Source organism: Clupea harengus, chromosome 13 (assembly GCF_900700415.2).
Source record: "Clupea harengus chromosome 13, Ch_v2.0.2, whole genome shotgun sequence".
Taxonomy (NCBI): domain Eukaryota; kingdom Metazoa; phylum Chordata; class Actinopteri; order Clupeiformes; family Clupeidae; genus Clupea; species Clupea harengus.
Window position 1 is genome coordinate 8,434,581 of NC_045164.1, and position 22,500 is coordinate 8,457,080.

Genomic DNA, 22,500 nt, shown 5'->3' on the forward strand with positions numbered 1-22,500 from the left:
TGTGGGGGAAAACATGTTTTGGCACACTTTAGGCCCCTTAGTACCAACTGAACATCGTTTAAATGCCACAGCCTACTGAGTATTGTTGCTGACCATGTCCATCCCTTTATGACCACATTGTACCCATCTTCTGATGGCTACTTCCAGCAGGATAGCGTACAATGTTACAAAGCTCAAATCATCTCAAACTGGTTTCTTGAACATGACAATGAGTTCACTGTACTCCAGTGGCCTCCATAATCACCAGATCTCAATCCAGTAGAACACCTTTGGGATGTGGTGGAATGGGAGATTCGCATCATGGATGTGCAGCCGACAAATCTCCAGCAACTGCGTGGTGCTCTCATGACAATATGGGAAAATATGGAAAATCTTTAAGGAATGTTTCCAGCGCCCTGTTGAATCTATGCCACAAATAATGAAGGCAGTTCTGAAGGTACAGGTACTCTTACAGGCTCTGTGTTTTATTGCTAAATGTTTTGGGCCAAATGTTATATGCTGTTGTACCATGCTTATCTGTGTGTGTGTGTGTGTGTGTGTGTTAGTGTGTGTGTGTGTGTGTGTGTGTGTGTGTGTGTGTATGTGTGAGTGAGTGTTCGTGTGTCATATGAGCTATAAGAGGCCATTGGGGTAATGTTCACCATTTTATATATTTTTTCAATTCTTACACTATGTTCTCTGCATCCTGCTGCCGTACCATGCTTATCTCTCTCTCTCTCTCTCTCTCTGTGTGTGTGTGTGTGTGGTGTGTGTGTGTGTGTGTGTGTGTGTGTGTGTGTGTATCTGCTGTCACATCTATCTGTGTGACGGTGCAGTCAGCAGCACTGGTGTGTCCTGCCTGTATGTGTGTGTGTGTGTGTGTGTGTGTGTGTGTGTGTGAACACAGGACACAGGAGACTTTAGTGATGCTTTACAGATGCTTTACTGACATTTCCCTCTGATCTCAGGTCAGAGTCAGGGTCAGGGTTCAGCTCGTTGAGGACCAGTGGAGGCGTGGCTCTCAGTGTCTCCACTCCTGCTGCTGCTGCTGTCCCCCCCTTTACATTCCCCGCGATGACGGACCAAAATCCCCCTTCCTTTTTCTCTGTGGACAAAAGTTAGCAGGGAAATGTGTCAGGGTGTGTGTCCAACATAGTGTGTGTGTCCAACAGTGTCTGTGTCCAACATAGGGTGTGTGTCCAACAGCGTGTGTGTCCAATATAGGGTGTGTGTCCAACAGTGTGTGTGTCCAACAGTGTGTGTGTCCAATATAGGGTGTGTGTCCAACAGTGTGTGTGTCCAACAGTGTGTGTGTCCAATATAGGGTGTTTGTCCAACATAGTGTGTGTGTCCAACATAGCGTGTGTGTCCAACATAGGGTGTGTCCAACAGGGTGTGTGTCCAACAGCGTGTGTGTGTGTCAAACACAGTGTGTGTGTCCAACATGGTGTGTGTCCAACATGGGGTGTGTGTCCTGCTTTGCATTGCACAGCACTTTGGGGTTGACTTACTGGCAGAACATGCAGTCATTGCATAGGTGACGCCGTCGGACCCACAGAGAGGGCGATAGTCCTGAGTGCAATGAGAACCAAACCGTCGACAATCAACCTGAACAAAGAAAGAAGTGCCTTAACAAACACACACGCATACATCATACAAATGGTCACACACACGCAGGCATCATACAAATGGTCACACACACGCAGGCATCATACAAATGGTCACACACACACAGGCATCATACAAATGGTCACACACACTCGCACTCACATACACATGTGCAAAAATCATGAGTGGTCACAAACACATACGCACAGATAAAGGTTCAGGTGCAGGACGCTGCTGCTTCTTCTCTTTACATTCCCGCGATGACGGACCAAAATCCTACTTCCTTTTTCTCTGTGGACAAAAGTTAGCAGGGAAATGTGTCAGGGTGTGTGTCCAACATAGTGTGTGTGTCCAACAGCGTGTGTGTCCAATATAGGGTGTGTCCAATATAGGGTGTTTGTCCAACATAGGGTGTGTGTCCAAGAGTGTGTGTGTCCAACATAGGTGTGTGTCCAACAGCGTGTGTGCCCAATATAGGGTGTGTCCAATATAGGGTGTGTGTGTCCAACATAGGGTGTGTGTCCCGCGATGACGGACCAAAATCATCCTTCCTTTTTCTCTGTGGACAAAAGTTGGCAGGGAAATGTGTCAGGGTGTGTGTCCAACATAGTGTGTGTGTCCAACAGCGTGTGTGTCCAATATAGGGTGTGTCCAACATAGGGTGTGTGTCCAACATAGGGTGTGTGTCCTGCTTTGCATTGCACAGCACTTTGGGGTTGACTTACCGTTTGGCAGCGCAGAACATGCAGTCATTACCATAGGTGACGCCGTCGGACCCACAGAGAGGGTTGTACTCCAGAGTGCAATAGGAACCGTAGCTCATAAACTGTCGACAATCAACCTGAACAAAGAAAGAAGTGCCTTAACAAACACACAGGCATACATCATACAAATGGTCACACACACGCAGGCATCATACAAATGGTCACAAACACACACACGCATACATCATACAAATGGTCACACACACGCAGGCATCATACAAATGGTCACACACACGCAGGCATCATACAAATGGTCACACACACACACGTCATACAAATGGTCACACACACACGAACTCACATACACATGGGTCATTCCACGCCAAACGGGACAATTAAAGGAAAATTCCCCACTCGACCATCTCAGATTTGGCTGAAAAAATTCAAGGTTGTTCATACACTTCTTAATATGAATAGTCCCAAATATTAGCTCTCTACTCCCAATAGTTTTGTCACAATAGGATGTTTTAGGGGGGAGGGGGTGCCAATACTTAAGACGCTTTTTGAGCAGCGTTTTGTGAAGAGCCATTTTCAAATTGCTATTACTAGAAAAGTGTTTAAGCTAGCTCCTTCAAACTTTCTAGGCTTAAAATATGATACCATTACTTGAAAAATATGGACTTCCAAGGGTGTGGCTTGGGTATATCATAGTATTCGGGGTGCTTGAATTTGCGCGAACATTTTACACTATGCTCTGTCGTAGCATCTTTGAATGCCTGTGGAAAGCTCAATGTTAAAGCTAGAGACTTGATATTATACACAGACCTTCTTATGTATGCTTCGTATGTTGTATTAAAAAACTGTCCTTATGTGATGAATGGGCTGGAAGATATTAAAGCTTGAAAATGGATGAAAACCCACTTTGTCCCATTTTTGGCATACTATAGCAAAAAAATGACAAAATTTACCAACATGAAACCATTTTTTTTGGAAAGATTAGATATTTGTTCTTAACATATCAAAAATTTGTGATGGTGTTCTGCCTTATTTTCTCAAAATATTTTTTTGAAAATATGGGATTTTTGTACACGCCCAGCATTCAATGGCCTATGGAAGCATATTCAAATGGTAGCAAAAGGTAAGTTTATGACACAGAGCTTAAAGCCATTTTCAAATTGATATAAATAGAAATGTATTTTAGCTACCTCCTTCAAACTTTCTAGGCTTAAAATCTGATACCATAACTTGAATAATATGGATTTCCAAGGGTGTGGCTTGGGTGATCATAGTATTTGGGGTGCTTGAATTTGCTCGAAATTTTTACTCTACGCTCTGTTGCAGCATCTTTGAAGGCCTGTGGAAAGCTCAATGTTAAAGCTAGAGACTTGATATGATAGACAGATTTTATACACAAACGCAGTTTAAGCTCTGTGTCATAAACGTACCTTTTGCTACCATTTGAATGTGCTTCTATAGGCCATTGAATGCTGGGCGTGTACAAAAATCCCATATTTTCCCAAAAATATTTTGAGAAAACGAGGCAGAACACCATCACACATTTTTGATATGTTAAGAACAAATATCTAATCTTTCCCAAAAAAATTGTTTCATGTTGGTAAATGCTGTCATTTTTTTGCTATAGCATGCCAAAAATGGCACAAAATGGGTTTTCATCAATTTCCAAGCTTTAATATCTTCCAGCCCATTCATCACATAAGGACAGTTTTTCATACAACACATGAAGCATATATAGGAAGGTCTGTGTATAATATCAAGTCTCCAGCTTTAACATTGAGCTTTCCACAGGCATTCAAAGATGCTGCAACAAAGCGTAAAGTAAAGTTTTCGCGCAAATTCAAGCACCCCGAATACTCTGATATACCCAAGCCACACCCTTGGGAGTCCATAATTCCTCAAGTAATGGTATCATATTTTAAGCCTAGAAAGTTTGAAGGAGCTAGCTTAAATACTTTTCTAGTAATAGCAATTTGAAAATGGCTCTTCAGAAAACGCTGCTAAAAAAGCGTCTCAAGTACAGGCACCCCTCCCCCTAAAACATATTTTTGTGACAGAACTATTGGGAGTAGAGAGCTAATATTTTGGACTATACCTATTAAGAAGTGTATGAACAACCTTGATTTTTTTCAGCCAAATCTGGACGGTCGAGTGGGAGCCATTGTCCCGTTTGGCGTGGAATGACCCACATGTGCAAAAATCATGAGTGGTCACAAACACATACGCACAGATAAAGGTTCAGTTCAAGAGGCTGCTGCTTCTTCTCTTTACATTCCCCGCGATGACGGACCAAAATCATACTTCCTTTTTCTCTGTGGACAAAAGTTAGCAGGGAAATGTATCAGGGTGTGTGTCCAACATAGTGTGTGTGTCCAACAGTGTGTGTGTCCAACATAGGGTGTGTGTCCAACAGCGTGTGTGTCCAATATAGGGTGTGTGTCCAACAGTGTGTGTGTCCAACAGCGTGTGTGTCCAATATAGGGTGTGTGTCCAACAGTGTGTGTGTCCAACAGCGTGTGTGTCCAATATAGGGTGTTTGTCCAACATAGGGTGTGTGTCCAACATAGGGTGTGTGTCCTGCTTTGCATTGCACAGCACTTTGGGGTTGACTTACCGGCAGGCAGCGCAGTACTTGCAGTCATTACATAGGTGACGCCGTCGGACCCACAGAGAGGGTTGTACTCCTCAGTGCAATGAGAACCGTAGCCTCGACAATCAACCTGAACAAAGAAAGAAGTGCCTTAACAAACACACACACATACATCATACAAATGGTCACACACACGCAGGCATCATACAAATGGTCACACACACACACACGTCATGCAAATGGTCACACACACACGCACTCACATAAACATGTGCAAAAATCATGAGTGGTCACAAACACATACGCACAGATAAAGGTTCAGGTTCAAGACGCTGCTGCTTCTTCTCTTTACATTCCCCGTGATGACGGACCAAAATCCTACTTCCTTTTTCTCTGTGGACAAAAGTTAGCAGGGAAATGTGTCAGGGTGTGTGTCCAACATAGTGTGTGTGTCCAACATAGCGTGTGTGTCCAACATAGGGTGTGTGTCCAACAGGGTGTGTGTCCAACAGCGTGTGTGTGTGTCAAACACAGTGTGTGTGTCCAACATGGTGTGTGTCCAACATGGGGTGTGTGTCCTGCTTTGCATTGCACAGCACTTTGGGGTTGACTTACTGGCAGAACATGCAGTCATTGCCATAGGTGACGCCGTCGGACCCACAGAGAGGGCGATAGTCCTGAGTGCAATGAGAACCAAACCGTCGACAATCAACCTGAACAAAGAAAAAAGTGCCTTAACAAACACACACATATCAACACACACACGCATCATACAAATGGTCACACACACGCAGGCATCATACAAATGGTCACACACACGCAGGCATCATACAAATGGTCACACACACACGCGTCATACAAATGGTCACACACACACACTCACGCATCATACAAACAGTCACACACACGGGCACACACACATACACATGTACACATGTGCACAAATCATGAAAGTGGTCACAAACACACATTCAGGCACCGACACACACGTACAATCACATACACACATTAATATGCAGGACACTGCAGAAGAGTACAGAGGACTATGTGTGATAATAGAAAAACTGATAAAATAGTAAGATAGTGGACCTTACCCCGATCCACGGGACTGACATGGCCAAAGTGTGACCTGATTCATGACAACAAAAGAAAAGAGAGAGAGAGGAGAGGGTGTGAGAGAGAGAGGGAGAGGAGAGGGTTTGTGTGAGAGGGAGAGGAGAGGAGAGAGTGTGAAAGAGAGAGAGGGAGAGGAGAGGGTGTGTGTGAGAAGGAGAGGGAGAGGAGAGGAGAGAGGAGTGTGTGTGTGAGAGAGGGAGGGAGGGAGAGGGAGGGAAAGAGGGAGAGGGTGAGTGAGGGAGAGTGGCTCAGCACATAAAACAATAGCCACCCAGAGCATCAGCCTCTACACAGAGATGTTTGTCACAAACATAGTTATGTTAAAATAGAGTTTGTTCTTCCAGCTTTAGTCACACACTGGTGTTCTGTGTCTGTAGTGTGTGTGTGTGTGTGTGTGAGAGAGAGAGAGCGGACGTACCAGAGAGGTAAAGTAGAGCGCAGAGGGAGATCACAATGCTCAGCTTCATGGTGGCTTCAGAAGGAACACCAGTGACGTCTCAACAGCATGTAAAGCATCTCTCCAGATGCCCTTAAATACCCTCTACACCTCTTATTTTCAGCTCCCGCCCCTCCCACACTAACCCTCAATGTGTGTGTGCGTGTGTGTGTGTGTGTGTGTGTGTGTGTGTGTTTGTGTGTGTGTGTGTGTGTGAGAGTGAGTGATACCTCAGGACTCTGGAGCTGCATATAAGTATATTTATTAGACAAACAACAACAACAATTGCAATCGGTCTCACTCCCAGCACACGGCTGAAAGTGAAGCCCTGTTAAACACATCGCACAAGGTTTATATAGACAGAAGTTTAGTTTTCAGCAGGGATAACCATGTGGTGGATCACCGACGTCCGAGGCTCCCTATATTGCAAGGATGGCAGTTTTGCACAAGGTCGGAAGAAGCTTATCACTTCTGGTCTAAACATACTCTTGTACAAATGCAGACTAAGTGGCACCTAATATTCTAAGCTACACACACGCAGAAACACAGAAAAGCCATGTTCCTGCTTACATAAGTACATCATTCATATAAAGTAATTAATAATACAAGGCACTTGATTATTATATTCTTAAGTCATTAACAGTGTTTGGAAATGATCTCCATCAATCCATCCTTTTATCCGTTTCAATGGATAATCAAAATTACAATCATAATCACAATTGAAATCACAAATCATCTTTCTTAATTCGTCAATTTCAATGGATAACCTCAAAATCATCACTCTGAGCTTCATCACATGGATTTTCGGAACAGAGATCATTACTGAGCATCACTCCATATCATCATAAGTCAATCATTTAAAATGTCATCATATTTCTCATCACACATTTGTATACTTTGCATTCGTAGGCCAACATAGTGGGTGTCAACTGTGTGTGTGTGTCATTAGCTCGCCTAGGCTTCAGATAACATTCAAACAAGGCCTCTTTGCTGTGTCCTTGAAGGCCCTGTTCCCCATCAGGCATCCTGCAGAACACATCGGCTGGGCAGGAAAATGTAAACAGTCTCTTTGTGGAAAGAGTGTTTGGGCAGTCTGGTTTTCCACCACGGATGATCTTTGGCCCGGCCCCATTGCGGATATTTGACCAAGACCGGTGCCTGTTGTGATCAATAGTGATATGAGGCTGCGAGAGCAAAACACTCATGCAAGATAATTGTCTGGCTGGTGACATGTAAGCATGTGGAACTTTCAGTGTAAGTGGGCTGTGTAGTACAATAGGAGCAGAGGCCTGCACCGCCAAGGCTGCAGCCACTACTGCTTGTTAACATTCAGACATTGCTTGGGCTACTGGATCTAGCCGTGTGGAATAGTATGCCACTGGTCTCAACTTGAAGTCCCCACGTATGCATTAACACAGATGTCATATAACCTTTTTTACAGTCTACAGCTTGTACGAATGGCTTGTCGTGTCATGGATGTGCTAAGACATAATTTATTTCTTTGTCTGTGGCTGAGGTGCTTTTTTAAGATAGCTTCACTTCACTTCACTAATTTTGTGGCCTTGTTTCTGCTAAAAATCTTAACAACACCAGGGTATGTTGTTTACAGGTCTTGTTATCTGGAGGGACAGAGGGGAATTGAAGGCTCTTTGTGACTTACACTATTTTATGTTATCCTTTTATTTTGTCGAAGTTTGTGCCTTTTGTCTTTGTTTGTTTCACCCTTATCCCTATAATTTTGCCCAAGCCGTGTGCCTTGACTGGTGTCAAGTACTCTGGCACATTCCTGTTACCAAACATTCCCCCTCCCCCTCTCTCACAGTCAAATGCTTGAATGTTCTGTTAACCCCTCATACTGTTGTTGGTTTCTCATGTGAGATTTGATAAGTGCCCGCAGCCAAGAATTCGGACCCTGAGGTCACCCAACACTTCACGTCCATTCAGAGGAGAAGAGTACCCCTCCCCTGCCCAATAGGAGCGAGGAGAAACCGCATCTGAGACTGTGTTGTGCAGCACCGGCGCTCCACAGGGGACTGTGCTCTCACCTGTCCTGTTTACCCTGTACACATCAGACTTCACCTACAACACGGAGTCGTGCCACATCCAGAAGTTCTCTGATGACTCTGCTGTTGTGGGATGTATCAGGGATGGACAGGAGGGTGAGTACAGGAGCCTGGTGGACAACTTTGTGCAGTGGTGTAGGCATAACCACCTGCAGCTGAACGCCACCAAGACCAAGGAGATGGTGGTGGATTTTAGGAGGTCTCAGCCTCCTCTGCTACCAGTGTCCAGCGGGGGTGTCAGTGTGGAGGTGGTCAAACCTACAAGTACTTAGGAGTTCATCTGGACAGTAAACTGGACTGGTCAGCCAACATAGATGCCATCTATAAGAAGGGTCAGAGCCGGCTCTACTTCCTGAGGAGGCTGAGGTCTTTCAATGTCTGCAACAAACTCCTGCGCATGTTTTACCAGTCTGTTGTTGCCAGTGTCCTTTTTTATGCTGTGGTGTGCTGGGGAGGCAGCATGAAGAAGAGGGATGCAGGGCGACTAGACAGGCTGGTGAGAAGGGCAGGAGCTGTTGTTGGCATGGAACTGGACTGCCTAACATCAGTGGCGGAGAAAAGGACATTGAGTAGGCTGCTGACCATCTTGGACAATGACCACCACCCACTTCACAGTACTATTAAACGGACAGAGGAGCATTTTCAGTGGCAGACTCCTGTCACTGTCATGCTCATCGGACAGGCTGAGAAAAGTCCTTTGTCCCAGGGCCATCCAGCTTTTTAATGCCACACAGAAGGGGAGGGGAAGGGAGATGGACTTCTCTGCATGAGTCTTCCTCAGTCTCCCCTCCTCTTCTCAGCTCTTAATTTTTCCATCCCACTGTCCATCTTTTTATCTTTTTACTCTTTTACTGGCTTATACTAGCCCATTGCACAGTCTTTACTATTTATATCACTTTGCACTATCCTCACACACACAAGCACAAGTACTCTATCTTTGCACTATCCACACAAGCACATGAACACTATCTCTCTGCACTCTTTGCATACTTTCCTTGTGGACATCAACACTGACACAATCAATGCACACTGTAATATCTGTATAATATCTGTATACACCCCACTCCCTGTGAACATGCTTTTCCCTATGTGTATTGTTTTTCTACTGTGATTTGTGTATGTATGTTTGTGAGTTAAGTTAAGTGTAAAAGCTACTGGATGACCTAAATTTCCTTCGGGATTAATAAAGTATCCATCTATCTATCTATCTATCTAAGACATTTACACCAGGGAGGACATGATTTGCAGATGGATGGTGTGGATGGTAAAAATCAGAGCAATCACAACGATCTTAACTGAGTCCTCTGATCTCTCTTTCTATCATTCCTCCCTTCCTTCCTTCCTTCCTTCATTCATTCATTCATTCATTCCGTTCTGTATACCCCTCTCTCTCTTTCTCTGGCGTCTTTAGCATGCAAGGTCTATGCATTTTATGTAATGCTTTCACATGGCGCACAGCGATTGTTATCGTTGTGCATTTTTGAGACACAAAGGCACTTCCTGCCTTGGCTGCTGGCAAGTTTCAGCCTGACATTCAAGAAGAGAGAGAGAGACAGAGAAAAAGGACAAATGAAAGAAAGAAAGAGAGAGGGGGGGGAGGAGAGATCAGAAAAAACAACAAATACTTTTAGCATATGGCCCATAAATGGAGGTTTAGTTCCTCTGGTTCCTTCTGGTTCCTCCAGCACTATCCGCCCATCTCTGCGTGCGTGTGTGTTTTTATAGGATCTCGTGTATGCAGAGCCACACAGAGACGCTCAGATCTGAATCAAAGCAGACATCGGGACGAAGCAGTAGGTCAGGACCTAAAGATTCCTCTGCCGGTTCATTCACTTTAAAGCACCGTGCAGGAGAATCACATTCACAGTGGTATATATCTCTCTCTTTCTTTCTCTCTCTCTCTCTTTATCCCTCTGTTTTTTCTCTTCCTCCTCTCAGTCACTGCCTCTTTTTCATTTTTTAGTGTCGTAAAGCCAGATGATTTTTTTTGAAGGTGTTCAATCTTCTCAGTGCGGGCATGTTTCAGTGGCAGTGTTAACTGATTACCACCCTCTCACTCTTCGTTTTCCTCTATCCCTCTCTCTCTCTCTTTCTCACACTCACTCACTCACTGTCTCCCTCACTCTCTCTCTGGGGTATTGTTGTGCTGATTGGGGGAATGCCTGTTCTCCTGTCTGGTGAGAGTCCTGTCATGTGGGTGTTACTGTGGCTAGCCTCCTAGACCTCAACAACGCACACACACACACACACACACACACACACACACACACACACACACACACACACACACACACAAACAAATAAGTCACACACACACACTGCACATCCATTAACCCTTCTTAATAATACTGGCATATTTATATTAGAAACATGTCATGGCAGAGGCCATATTGTGCCTTCAGACATCATCACTGTCACTGAGAATCATGTTACCATTACTGTTGAATTTTATAACATCTCAAGTTTTTGTAGCTTAACATTGACGCATAGCAAGATTTCATGTCATTTTAAGTTCAGAAAACTGTCATGACAGCAGTGTAAAATGGTAGTATGATATGATTTGAGAATGTCATGATGACTAATAACACTATGGTGTCATAATGTCTCGCTTAAAGCATTGTTATGTGCTATTATGAAGTGTTCAAGTGAAGTGTTACCCTCTTTTTTTCTCTTTTTGAAATCAATTCACCACAGCGGCTGTAGGTACATCATTATGCTCTAAATAATGTGCCACATATCTGTATGACATTTGCATTACAATCCAGAGAATGCCTTTGATTAATTCCTCGTTCTCAGTTACCATAACACAGTGTGTCAAATGACATGAAAAATGTGACATCTTCAGTGTGTCAACCCAAACGCTTCACATAGTTTTCAGTCATTTTGTTTTCTTTTTGGTTTTTGTTTGACATGTGTGGGCCAGTAATATAGATTTAGAGTGTGTGTGTGTGTGTGTGTGTGTGTGTGTGTGTGCTGTGTGTGGTTTGTGCTGTTATGTAGGCGAGGGAGAGCTATCTGTGAGTGTCTGGTCATGATGTTGTGAGAACGAGAGCAAGATTTTGTGTGTGTTTGTTCTTGTGTGTGAGCCTGTGAATGTTAGCGAGACACAGAGAGAGAGAGATTTGTGTGTGTTTGTTTATGTGTGTTTGTGTTTGTGTTCAGAAGTAGCATGGTAGTAATTAGAGTGAATGGTCCTAGCTTTATGATGCCGTTATGTCATGCAGCCTCTGGAGGCTCTGTGGCTGCTATGGTGGAGTGTGTGTGTGTGTGTGTGTGTGTGTGTGTGTGTGTGTGTGTGTGTGTGTGTGTGTGTGTGGTGTGTGTGTGTGTGTGTGCCTGCCTGCCTGTGGGTGGGTGGGCAGCCTCTGTCTTTTGCTCTGGGTCCAAGTCAGGGACCGCTACCCCTGGAATCTTAATGGCAGCTTTCATGTGGGTGGAACAGGCCTCACTGCCTGGTTAACACTGCATAGCTGGCACACACACATACACGCGTGCACACACACATTCCAATACCCCCCCTCACACATGCATGTAGATGTATACACATGCATGTTTATGTAGAAAATATTTATACACCAACATGGAAACGTTGGCACACACATGTAGAGATACTCAGACACCCCAAGCATGTTTAAAGGCATGCATATAGAGGCTTGAACACACACACTCACACACACACACACACACACACACACACAATAACACACACACACAGACACACACACACACACACACACACTCAAAGGCATATACACCAGTGGTGTGCCACCAGGGTAAGCAAGGCAAGTAGTGCTTGCCCCGCTAAATCTAAAAATAGACACGAGCTTGAACGATCAAACTAGCTTGCCAAGCAGCTTGTTTAATTGTTTAAGTGTAATTTGCTTTCGATGACGTGGAGGGTCTAGTGTCAAGTGGGTGGGAGATCAACTTGTTTTGGATGTTTGTGCATGCGTGTTAGTACAGTATACGGTATTACTGACAACTGATTTCAATGGGCTAGATAGACCCAACATAGTTACAACCGGCCAGCAAGCTGGGTGTCAGCCAGTTCCAGATGATCTGGAATCAGTTATCATACTACACGTGTTATACACATGCCCAAATGTCTGTGTGAAATAATACATTTTCTCTTAGTTATCAGCTCATGCACTGAAAAGGAAAGGAGTTAACTAACGTAATACATTGAACTGGTTTGATTCTACCATGGTCAGAAAACTTTGTGACAAGGAGGTTGGGTGTATTGTGGAACCAGTGTTGTAGTAGTCTAGGACTTGGACTCGAGTCCGACTGGAGTCCTGATGATCGGGACTCGTGACTCGACTTGGACTTGAGCACTGATGACTCAGATTTGGACTTGATTATTGACTGCATTCAGACTCTGAAGTTGGAGGCCAGGTAGGGCTGGGCAATATATCGCTATGTAAGGTACACTGATAGGTACACACATTATACAGGTACACATATAATATCTGCAGACAAAACAAGAGCGATCTGGTGGTTTGTCTTCTGTCGGTGGTTAGGTGAATTAGTATACGTGTTTGAAGGCAGATTATAATCACGTTTATCGGACGCAGACTCTGACTCAAGTAATGGGAACTCAACTTGGACTCGACTCAAACCTTTCTTTGGTGACTCGGACTTTGACTTTGACTCAAACACAGAGTACTTGAAACTCAACTCGAACTTAAGGCTTGGTGACACTATGTGAGTTAAAATGATTGGAAAAAACTGTAAGCAATCCCTTTGGCAGATGAGGTGAGTTTCAAGAGGGGGAGAGGGGGATCTCAAGCCTAGCCATGCCAGGTCTCCAGGTCGTCCTGATGCTTTCAAGGTTTCATTATGATAGTAATGGTAGGCTTTTGGATTATGTGTAAGATGTTAGTTGGTAGAACAGAGTTGCACATGAAATGCAAGCGACTGGCCCTGCAGTTATGTTTGGTGAGCTGATGGCTTGCAAGCCAGAAAAATACCCATCATGCTTTGTTGCTTAGACGTTTTAAATGTCCTCACATAGAGATGCAGTGACATCAATCTCAAGATTTTTCTTTCCTCCTTGAGCTGGTTTGTATTTTTTCCTAGCTCTTAGCTCTTAGCTCTGCTTGCCTTTAAGTAAAGGTCACAGCACACATCTGATACAGACACACACACACACAATCATGCGTGCAGATTCAGACATGCACACACTCACACACAGACACGTTTGTTAGTTTAAACTTTTTTCTTTTCTGTGGGCATAAATCACAAAATTCCATATGCCAAAATCTGAGAAATGAGATGAATGGACTCACTAACAACTCAACAGCACCTAACCAAATCTCCCGCTCTCTGTCACACAGACACACACACACACACACACACACACACACACACACATATACACACACAGCCTCAACACTCAACATATGTTTCACAACACAAGTAACATCCATCACTGTCTCCTCACACACAGGCTGCCCCATGCCGTCCTGAGTTCTGAGCCCAGCCGTCCGTCCAGCATGTGTTTCCAATCAGAACTCTGCAAAAGGACACGCCCATGAACTCTGCCACAGGACACGCCCATGACTAGGGATGAGATTCGAGAACCGGTTCTTTTTTAAAACCGGTTCCTAGTGAACCGATTGTTTGGAATCGTCAGCCAAATTCTTTAACGGTTCTGCTATCGGTCCTTTGTGGCGTTGCGCATGCGCGAACTTTTTACAGTTTCTTCTTCAGACTGCAGCAAACATGGCAACTAGGCAGAAGCATTCCAAAGTTTGGCTCTATTTCACACGACAAAAATGACACCTACGCCACTTGTAACCTGTGTAAAAAGTCTATTTCGTCGAAGGGAGGAAATACAACAAATATGAATAAGCATTTGAACACACAGCATGGAATTAAATTACAGGAATGTCATGTCTTCGATGCATGCAGCAGCTCAGCTAATGTCGGCGCTTCATCTCTTTCTGTCCAAGGTAAACTCTTCAAAAGTGATCACAACCACTCACTGTGTGAAGCAATTTGCCTTTATTGTGTGTCGTCGATCAAGTTATCTTCTGTCCCTTCGTTTGAAAGCATACATTTTAGCTCCGGCATTGGTCTCCCATTATTGACCACTTCACGTTTGGATTGAAAAGTCCAGTTTTGAGAAATGTTTTGATCGTAACGTGTTAATTATCGGAGGGCGTGTGTTATCAGCAAACGTTCGCGTTTTCGTGTCAACCCATTATTAAACTGAGCATATCGTCTTTTAATCCATTATTAAACTTAGCATATAGCTACGCTAGCTTGGCTATAGAATCTTCTATTTTCAGCCCCCTACATTGAGGCAGAGGTAGTGTTTGCCTCCCCTCTTAATGTGGCTTTATGTCAGCTCAGCAAATTCAGCGATTTTGTTAGTGCCATTTGTTTCATTGTGTAAACCAGCTTTCACTTATATAGATAATCTCCATTTCCATCCAATTTAGCTGATGACGTTCAGAGTCAGACCGGTTCAGAGGCTGGTAGTCTGTCTGGGTCACAGGCTACAGCTAGCACGTCATGTACACCTCTAGCCCATCCTTCTTCGAGGCAGGGAAAAAATAAAATTACCGAGGAGAGGATCAACGAATGTCACCGAGCAGTGACTAAGTTTGTGGTGAAAGGTTTGCACCCTTTTACTACGGTAGATGCCCCAGATTTTCGTTAGGTTAATTTCTAGGAACATGTTTAAATTAAACAGAATACATTTTATTTAAGTTATGTAAGTTTTATTTTAAGTTCAAGAGGAATATGTATAAATGTTTTTGGTTATTTAATTTTTTTTAATGTGTATATACATACTGTATATGGTGTGTGCAGCATTATAGAAAATTATATAAAAGAAAATTAATGTAAATAAACCCGTTTGTGCTCTTTTTTTCACCCTTGCCCAATAAGAATCGATAAAAGAATAGATATCGAATCGATAAGCAGGAATCGATAAGGCATCGGAATCGTTAAAATCTTATCAATTCTCATCCCTACCCATGACTGAGTGGTGACATCACACGCCACCCCCACCCTGACTCCAAGCAGTAGGATGTTCTTATAGAAAATGCACTCAGAGACTAGAAATGCATGAACTGAGAGACTTGGTGATCCATCAAATTGTACATAGCTATGCATATTTACATTATATAGGTCTTATCATGGTATGGTCAGTCATAGTAATGTACTCTACTTTCATCTAATATGCATTAAATACGTCCATGTGTGTTTGTAAGAACTATAGCGTAGCTATGTCAGTTATCGGACAGTGTCAAACATCGGCCATTCTGTTAAACAATCAAAATGCTAAGTTTAATAATGGATTAACAGCAATCTATAACTTCAGTTTAATAAGGAATTCCCATGACAACGACAACTGCCGATAACACACGCCGTCTGATAATTAACACCGTTACGATAGAACTGTTCCTTCAGAGTTGTTCTCACTTGTGTATCTAATTCTACACAGTGACACAATCCAAGCCACAGTCACAATATGTCATCTAGGATGCTAAGCACCCATTACTATATCATTATCATTATTAAATTATGTTTTTTGTTCATTTCTCAGCCTTTTCCTTATTCAGCTGCTGTTTCCAACATTTGTAAGAAATCAGATCTCACCCTAGACAGCCTACAATTCGACTACAATGGAATTGATATGGCAATTTGCAGCAGCATTTCATTCTACGCCAGAAAAGAAAGAAAAAGAAATCAAATAAAAGGGTATCTTCATGATGCATTGCAGGGACGTTTCTAGGAGTTAAAAAAACCTTCTGGGCTTAGTCCAGACCTGTAGGGGGTCAGGGAGCATCCTCCCCTGAGAAAGTTTTATTTTTTTTATTCTGGCAGCTAAATGCACCATTTTTCACGCAGCCTGAGACAGAAACAGCCTTAAGACAGCCCATGGCATGCAGACCTGCTGCTTGGATGACACACAGAGATCCCAAAACATACTTTTTTGTTCGTTTTTGATCAACGATATCGTATTGTTTTTCCGAGGGCTTTAATAAATGACAGATGAAGAGATTTAGGGCTATTTTTATTATTATGATTTATTATTATACTTATTTATGTAGGAAAAGAGAGATCCAGGGCTATTCATACAACATTCAGGACATTCATGTAGCCCCAGATGCCCATAATGCATTGTGTTTGATATTTGACCATTCCAAGATCGAGTTTTGTATTTGTACATATTCATATACATACCATCAAAATGAATTTGACAACCTAGCCCCCAACAAAAACATACCTTAAAGATGTCTTTGTGTACTAACTGAAAGTGTTGAAAGGTATCCACTGCAAGATTAATCATCAGGTGCCACAAGAAACTGTGCTTATCACCTCCCCGTATATCGGTATATCTGCCTCTCTGCAGACAAGTTCATGAAATCATCAATCAGTCAAAGTGGGAGGTAATAGAGGTGGGTAGAAGGGGAAAAAAGAGTTTTCTCTCTCTGTTTTCACTTCCCATTAGATGTGTAGATTTGAAATGCAGAGCTTCTTTAGAGTGTAAATGATGCGTAACACCAGAGAAAATGACAGAAACACACACACACACACACATACTCACACACAAAGATTTACAACAGAGAAACACAGGGAAATAGTTGGGAATAATACATAAAAAGTCAACTAAAATGGTGATCAAAATGTATAATGAAAACAAAAAAAGAGTGAGAGAAAGAAGAGTAAGACAGAGAGAGAATCAGGCAGAGACAGGGACACACACACAAGAGGTAAGACCACTGTTGTCATAAACAGGGATAAATATAAACAAAACAGGAATGAAAAACTTCATAGGTCAATGGACACACACACACACACATACGAGTACGCCCACATACACACACACACACACACACAAACACACATGCATCTTGGTTTAGTTTCAGCCCCACCATGCAGGGTGTGTGCGTGTGTTATTTTCTGCTCCATCGCTTGAACCCATGTCTGTCAGGCAGATGGGTCGCATTAAGGATCAAACAGCGCAGATCTCGCCCACTATCTGCCTCCCACACACAAATGTATCAAGCACACGGTGAAGCATGACCTGAGACAGGTTGCAGGTGTGTGTGTGTGTGTGTGTGTGTGTGTGTGTGTGTGTGTGTGTGTGTGTGTGTGTGTGTGTGTGTGTGTGTGTGTGTGTGTGTGTGTGTGTGTGTGTGTGTGTGTGTGTGTGTGTGTGTGTGTGTGTGTGTGTGTGTGTGAAAGAGAGAGAGAGAGAGCTCTCTGTAGCCTCACCTGGAGGAGTGTGTGTGTGTGAAAGAAAGCAAGGAAGAGAGAGAGAGAGAGAATGTGTGTCTGTGTGTGTGTGTGTGTGTGTGTGAAGTAAGACTAAGTGGATCACAGAACCTGTCAAACTGTCATATGCTCCAGGACCACTGGCTGCTTTGGAACGCGACCGCTAACGTGCAGGAATTCAGTATTGGCTCTAATATGTCTGTCTTTCTGTTGTCCCATCTCTCTCTCTCTCTCTCTCTCTCTCTCTCTGCCTCTGTTCCTCTCCTTCAGTCTCTTTCTCTGTGTTGTTTGATGCAATTTCTTGTATCATTGATGATCATCGATGTTTCACTGTTTTTTTTTATATAATTATCCCGTGTTGTCCCCATTTGCTCCCTCTCTGCCAATTTCTCTCTCTCTCTCTCTCTCTCTCTCTCTGCCTTGTTTCCTGGTTTTCATTCTTCATATCCAGATCATATGAGGTGTATTAGTCTTAACGTTCCCAATGGTCCATGACTGCACGCCGAGAGGAAGGGGAACTATTATCTATTCTCTGATCAGACATCTGGGCTCCTGAAACTAAAGAATAGTAGGCTGGGAGCATTTTGACTGACCCGAGGGCAGTCCAGAGGAGACAGACAGACAGACAGACAGACAGACAGACAGACAGACAGACAGACAGACAGACAGACAGACAGACAGACAGAGAGCGAGAGAGAGAGAGAGAGAAAGCGTGGGAGAAAGACAGATCGAGCAAGAGAGAGAGAGAGAGGACTTTTCCTATCCATCACACGTGTGCAGGGATGAATTGACAGATGTCTGGATGACCTCATTTATCATGACAGGATATTTAAAAGGCCCTGCATATATATATATACACCATCAAAGAAATTGCAGGATTAATGATAAGGATTATATTAATTCTCCATTTAAAAATGTTCATGACATTCTGCCTGTTATTGCCATTTGTTTTTCACATATATTAGAAAAAGGCATCTGGCCTGGTTCAGGTGTTACAGGTCCAGATCAGGATGAGGGGCACATTGTCAACTCCTACTGTCAACACTGTTTTCCCGTCCTCTCCTACTGGGAGCGGAGGACTGTTAGATGAGTGTGTGCATGTCTATGCTGATACACTGGAGGGAGTCTGGGGACGCCTGTAAAGAATGACCGAATCTCACATATCACCTTTCAGACACTTGCTGACACTCTGCTTTTAATGAACAGTTCCTGAAACTCATTACCTTCATATACAACACTATGAGACAATATGTAGGAGACAAGGGGATACACAGGGTAGTAACTTGTCAATTATTTCAATTAGGTTACAGATACTGGGCAACAGATCTGCAACCAGGAAACTAATTTAAACAGCAATAGATCATGTAGTTGCTTCACCATTTATTTTTTTTACAAAAATAGAAATTAGGTAATTGTATGCATATGAGTGAACTGTCAGAAGTGGGATCTTAAGTAGCTTTACTGCAAAGAGAAGAACATTTTTAGTCAGTATTATGTTTTCAATAACACCATCGCGAGGCTCTGTGTTCGCCTGTCCTCAGTGCAGTTTGCAGTGACCAGAAGACGTCAGACTTCTGGGTAGCACTCAGTTCCTTTTCAGAGGCAGCTGCTAGGAATTGTGGGATAGCACCTGCCTTGGCGGGGTCTACATCAAATGGCGCTGTGCAAAGCAGCGTGACGAACGATTGGTCCCGGCGATTTTCGATAAACCCAATTAGGGACTAAGTGGAGTCAGATGGATTATCAATTGGATCCATAAACAAATACTTATTTCTTTACACGTCTGCATCCTACTCTGGACTCTATACACACACACACACACACACACACACACACACACACACACACACACACGCACACACGCACACACAAACACACGCACACACACACACACACACACACATACCCACAAACACAACTCCCCCCGCACACGAACACACACATACTTGCACTCATGAACCCACATACACACACACACACTCTTACAAACACACACATACTCTCACGAACACACACACACACTGACTTGATTAGTGTAGATTGTGCCGCTTGACATGATGATTGCACATAGCTCAGCTTCTTTCTTTCTTCTCTATCCCTCGTTTTTTTCCCCTCCCTCTGTTTTCTGTAGGGTTGCTCTGTCACGGCACATTGCTCAGGAATATCTCTGACAGATGTTCTGCATTTGAGCGTGTCCGTCACGAGCTGCAACAACACAATTACCCATGAGCCTCGCTGTCTGCTGCAGCCCCCCCCCCTCCCCTCTTTTCTTGAAGACCTCTGCAGCTCCCTCTCTTTCCCTCTGCTTTCTGGACTCTACGTCTTTCTCTCGATCCCGCTTTCTCTTCATCTCTTCCTCCCAGTATCTCTTTTCTCTCCCCTCCTCTTTGAGTGAGGCTCTTGTGATAATGAACACCTCTGGAGGATGGTATGGGTAATAAGACTGATATGGACTGATGGACTGTTTTTTAATGGTCAAAGTCTCTCTTTCTCTCTCTCTGTTTTTCCCTTCTATCTCTCTCTTCTCTCTCTTTCCCTCCCTGTCACTCTCCCCTTCTGTCATGTCTAATAGAGAGATGTTTAATAAGAGAGAGTGATGGGCTCAGGAATGAGCAGAGTATTTACAGGAGGGAGGAGGGAGGTCAAAAGTCAGTGTTTGGACTGGCTCTAGTTACGCACAGATAATAGAGCTGATGAGGACAGCACCCCCCCCCCCCCTCTCTCTCTCTCTCTGTCTCTCTCTCTCTTCCTCTCCTCTCCAGCTCCACTGATTCTTCCCTGTCTCTCTCTTCCTTTCTCTCTCTCTATCCCCTTCCTCTCTCTGCTCGGCTTTTCTGTCAGATTTACGGGTCATCTTTGTCAGTGACCCACACACACGTGTATGGATGGACACACAAAAGTCCATGTCTGGCTGTGTCCACTAGAGGGCAGAGATTAAATATGAGTTACCCAAGTTAACTGAACTGATCTTCTCTTGAAATGTTGGAATCTTCAGCAGATTCAATACATGCATGCTCGCACGTGTGTGTGTGTGTGTGTGTGTGTGTGTGTGTGTGTGTGTGTGGTGTGTGTGTGTGTGTGTGTGTGTGTGTGTGTGCGTGTGTGTGTGTGCATGTCAGGTGCATATGAAACACAAATCATTGACATTTGCCCATTCATTTCCGATAAAGGCACATATGTTACCTGTTCACAATAGCCAAAACCACAGGTGACCCCATAAACCCATATTTGCTAATGCTTCACAATGACCACACTTACGCAAAGTATTCATTATCTGCTCAGTCCTGACACACAGGCTTCAGAGAACATCTGCCTGATCAGGCCTGGACCAGATTCACAGTCAGTCACTGTCTTAAGGGTGCAGTTGCAGAGCAAAGGGTTTAATGCAGCTCCATCCAATAAAAAAACAATAAATTAATTCGATTTAATCTCCTGGATGGCATCAATCTCATCCCCTTGCCTGAGGCCAATAGACTATCCTAAAATATAATCCAGAGACCTAGCGAGCAAACTCCAACAACAACACGCAGAGTTAGCGAAAGCCTTCTGCTGCATCAGCCAATGCTATAACTCAATAAGGCAGCACTGACACCGGTTTGTACTGTTCCGTATTGTTTTATATTCCTATTCTGCTCTCTCTGAAAGCCGTCCCACAGACGTAGGGTGTGTTTTGCATTATTCAAACAAGCTAAACCTCAGTTATGAAGACTGGAACAGCAGTGGAAGGGAGAGATTTCCCAAGCCTTTGAAAGGGCTGAATAAACGGCGTAGTCTGTTATTGGAGTCCGCATGGATGAAGTTGCAGAGTTTTAGATGAACACACACACAACGTAAACACACACACACGCACCGTAACACTGTACTAAATACTGTTTTCCGATTATATTATACGAATAGTTAAAATGAGGAATTCATTTTGTCCATAACTTCCTCGTTCATTGCTCTTCTCGGTAGTCTACATATTTTCACTAAAATGTCTTCAGGGTTAAGGGATGAATTATTTCAAGTTAAGTACACTTACAACGAGAGAGAGAGAGAGAGACCATGATGTGTAGGGGTGGCTTTCATTAGGAGCGTTTCCAGCCACTGAATTCTCTCTCTCTTGTATGCACCCATATACCTGCTACACACACATGCACACACGCATACGCAAACACACACACACACTCACACACGCACATGCACACGCACACCTTATGCACGCACACACACACACACACACACACACAATGGGTTCCATAGCACAAATCACACACTCAGACGGGATGCAGTGTACTCTCTCACAGGCTTCTTCTTCATATACCTGCTGCACACACACACACATACACACACACACACACACAAACACACACACACACACACACACAATGGGTTCCAAAGCCAAAATCACACACTCAGACGGGATGCAGTGTACTCTCTCACAGGCTTCTGTTATTCCTCCAGCTGTCACCACAGCAACAGAGCTGGACTGTCTTGGGGTCAGAACAGCTCAAGGTGAAAATAAACAAAATCCCCAAGAGCCAGTAGAGCAACACACACACACACACACACACACACACACACACACACACACACACACCAAACCCAGCCCAGCACAATCCTTTATTTCACTGCACACACACGGTACACCTACATACCCATCACACATACTGTATACATTTAGTACAATCTCCCTTTATGATCCAGACCACCCTTTGCACATTACATATACATTTAAATCAGTCCAATGATTGTAATGCTTACCCTGTATATACT

General features: G+C 43.6%; 1 long non-coding RNA gene across 1 annotated transcript; it reads right to left on the reverse strand.

The window, feature by feature from the left end:
• Positions 1-4,957: 4,957 nt before the first annotated feature.
• On the reverse strand, positions 4,958-6,543 carry LOC116223340. The gene is made up of 3 exons (XR_004165048.2): positions 6,431-6,543; positions 5,991-6,025; positions 4,958-5,026 (listed from the first exon to the last, which is right to left on the reverse strand). It is a non-coding gene; the product is annotated as an uncharacterized LOC116223340 (long non-coding RNA).
• Positions 6,544-22,500: the final 15,957 nt, after the last annotated feature.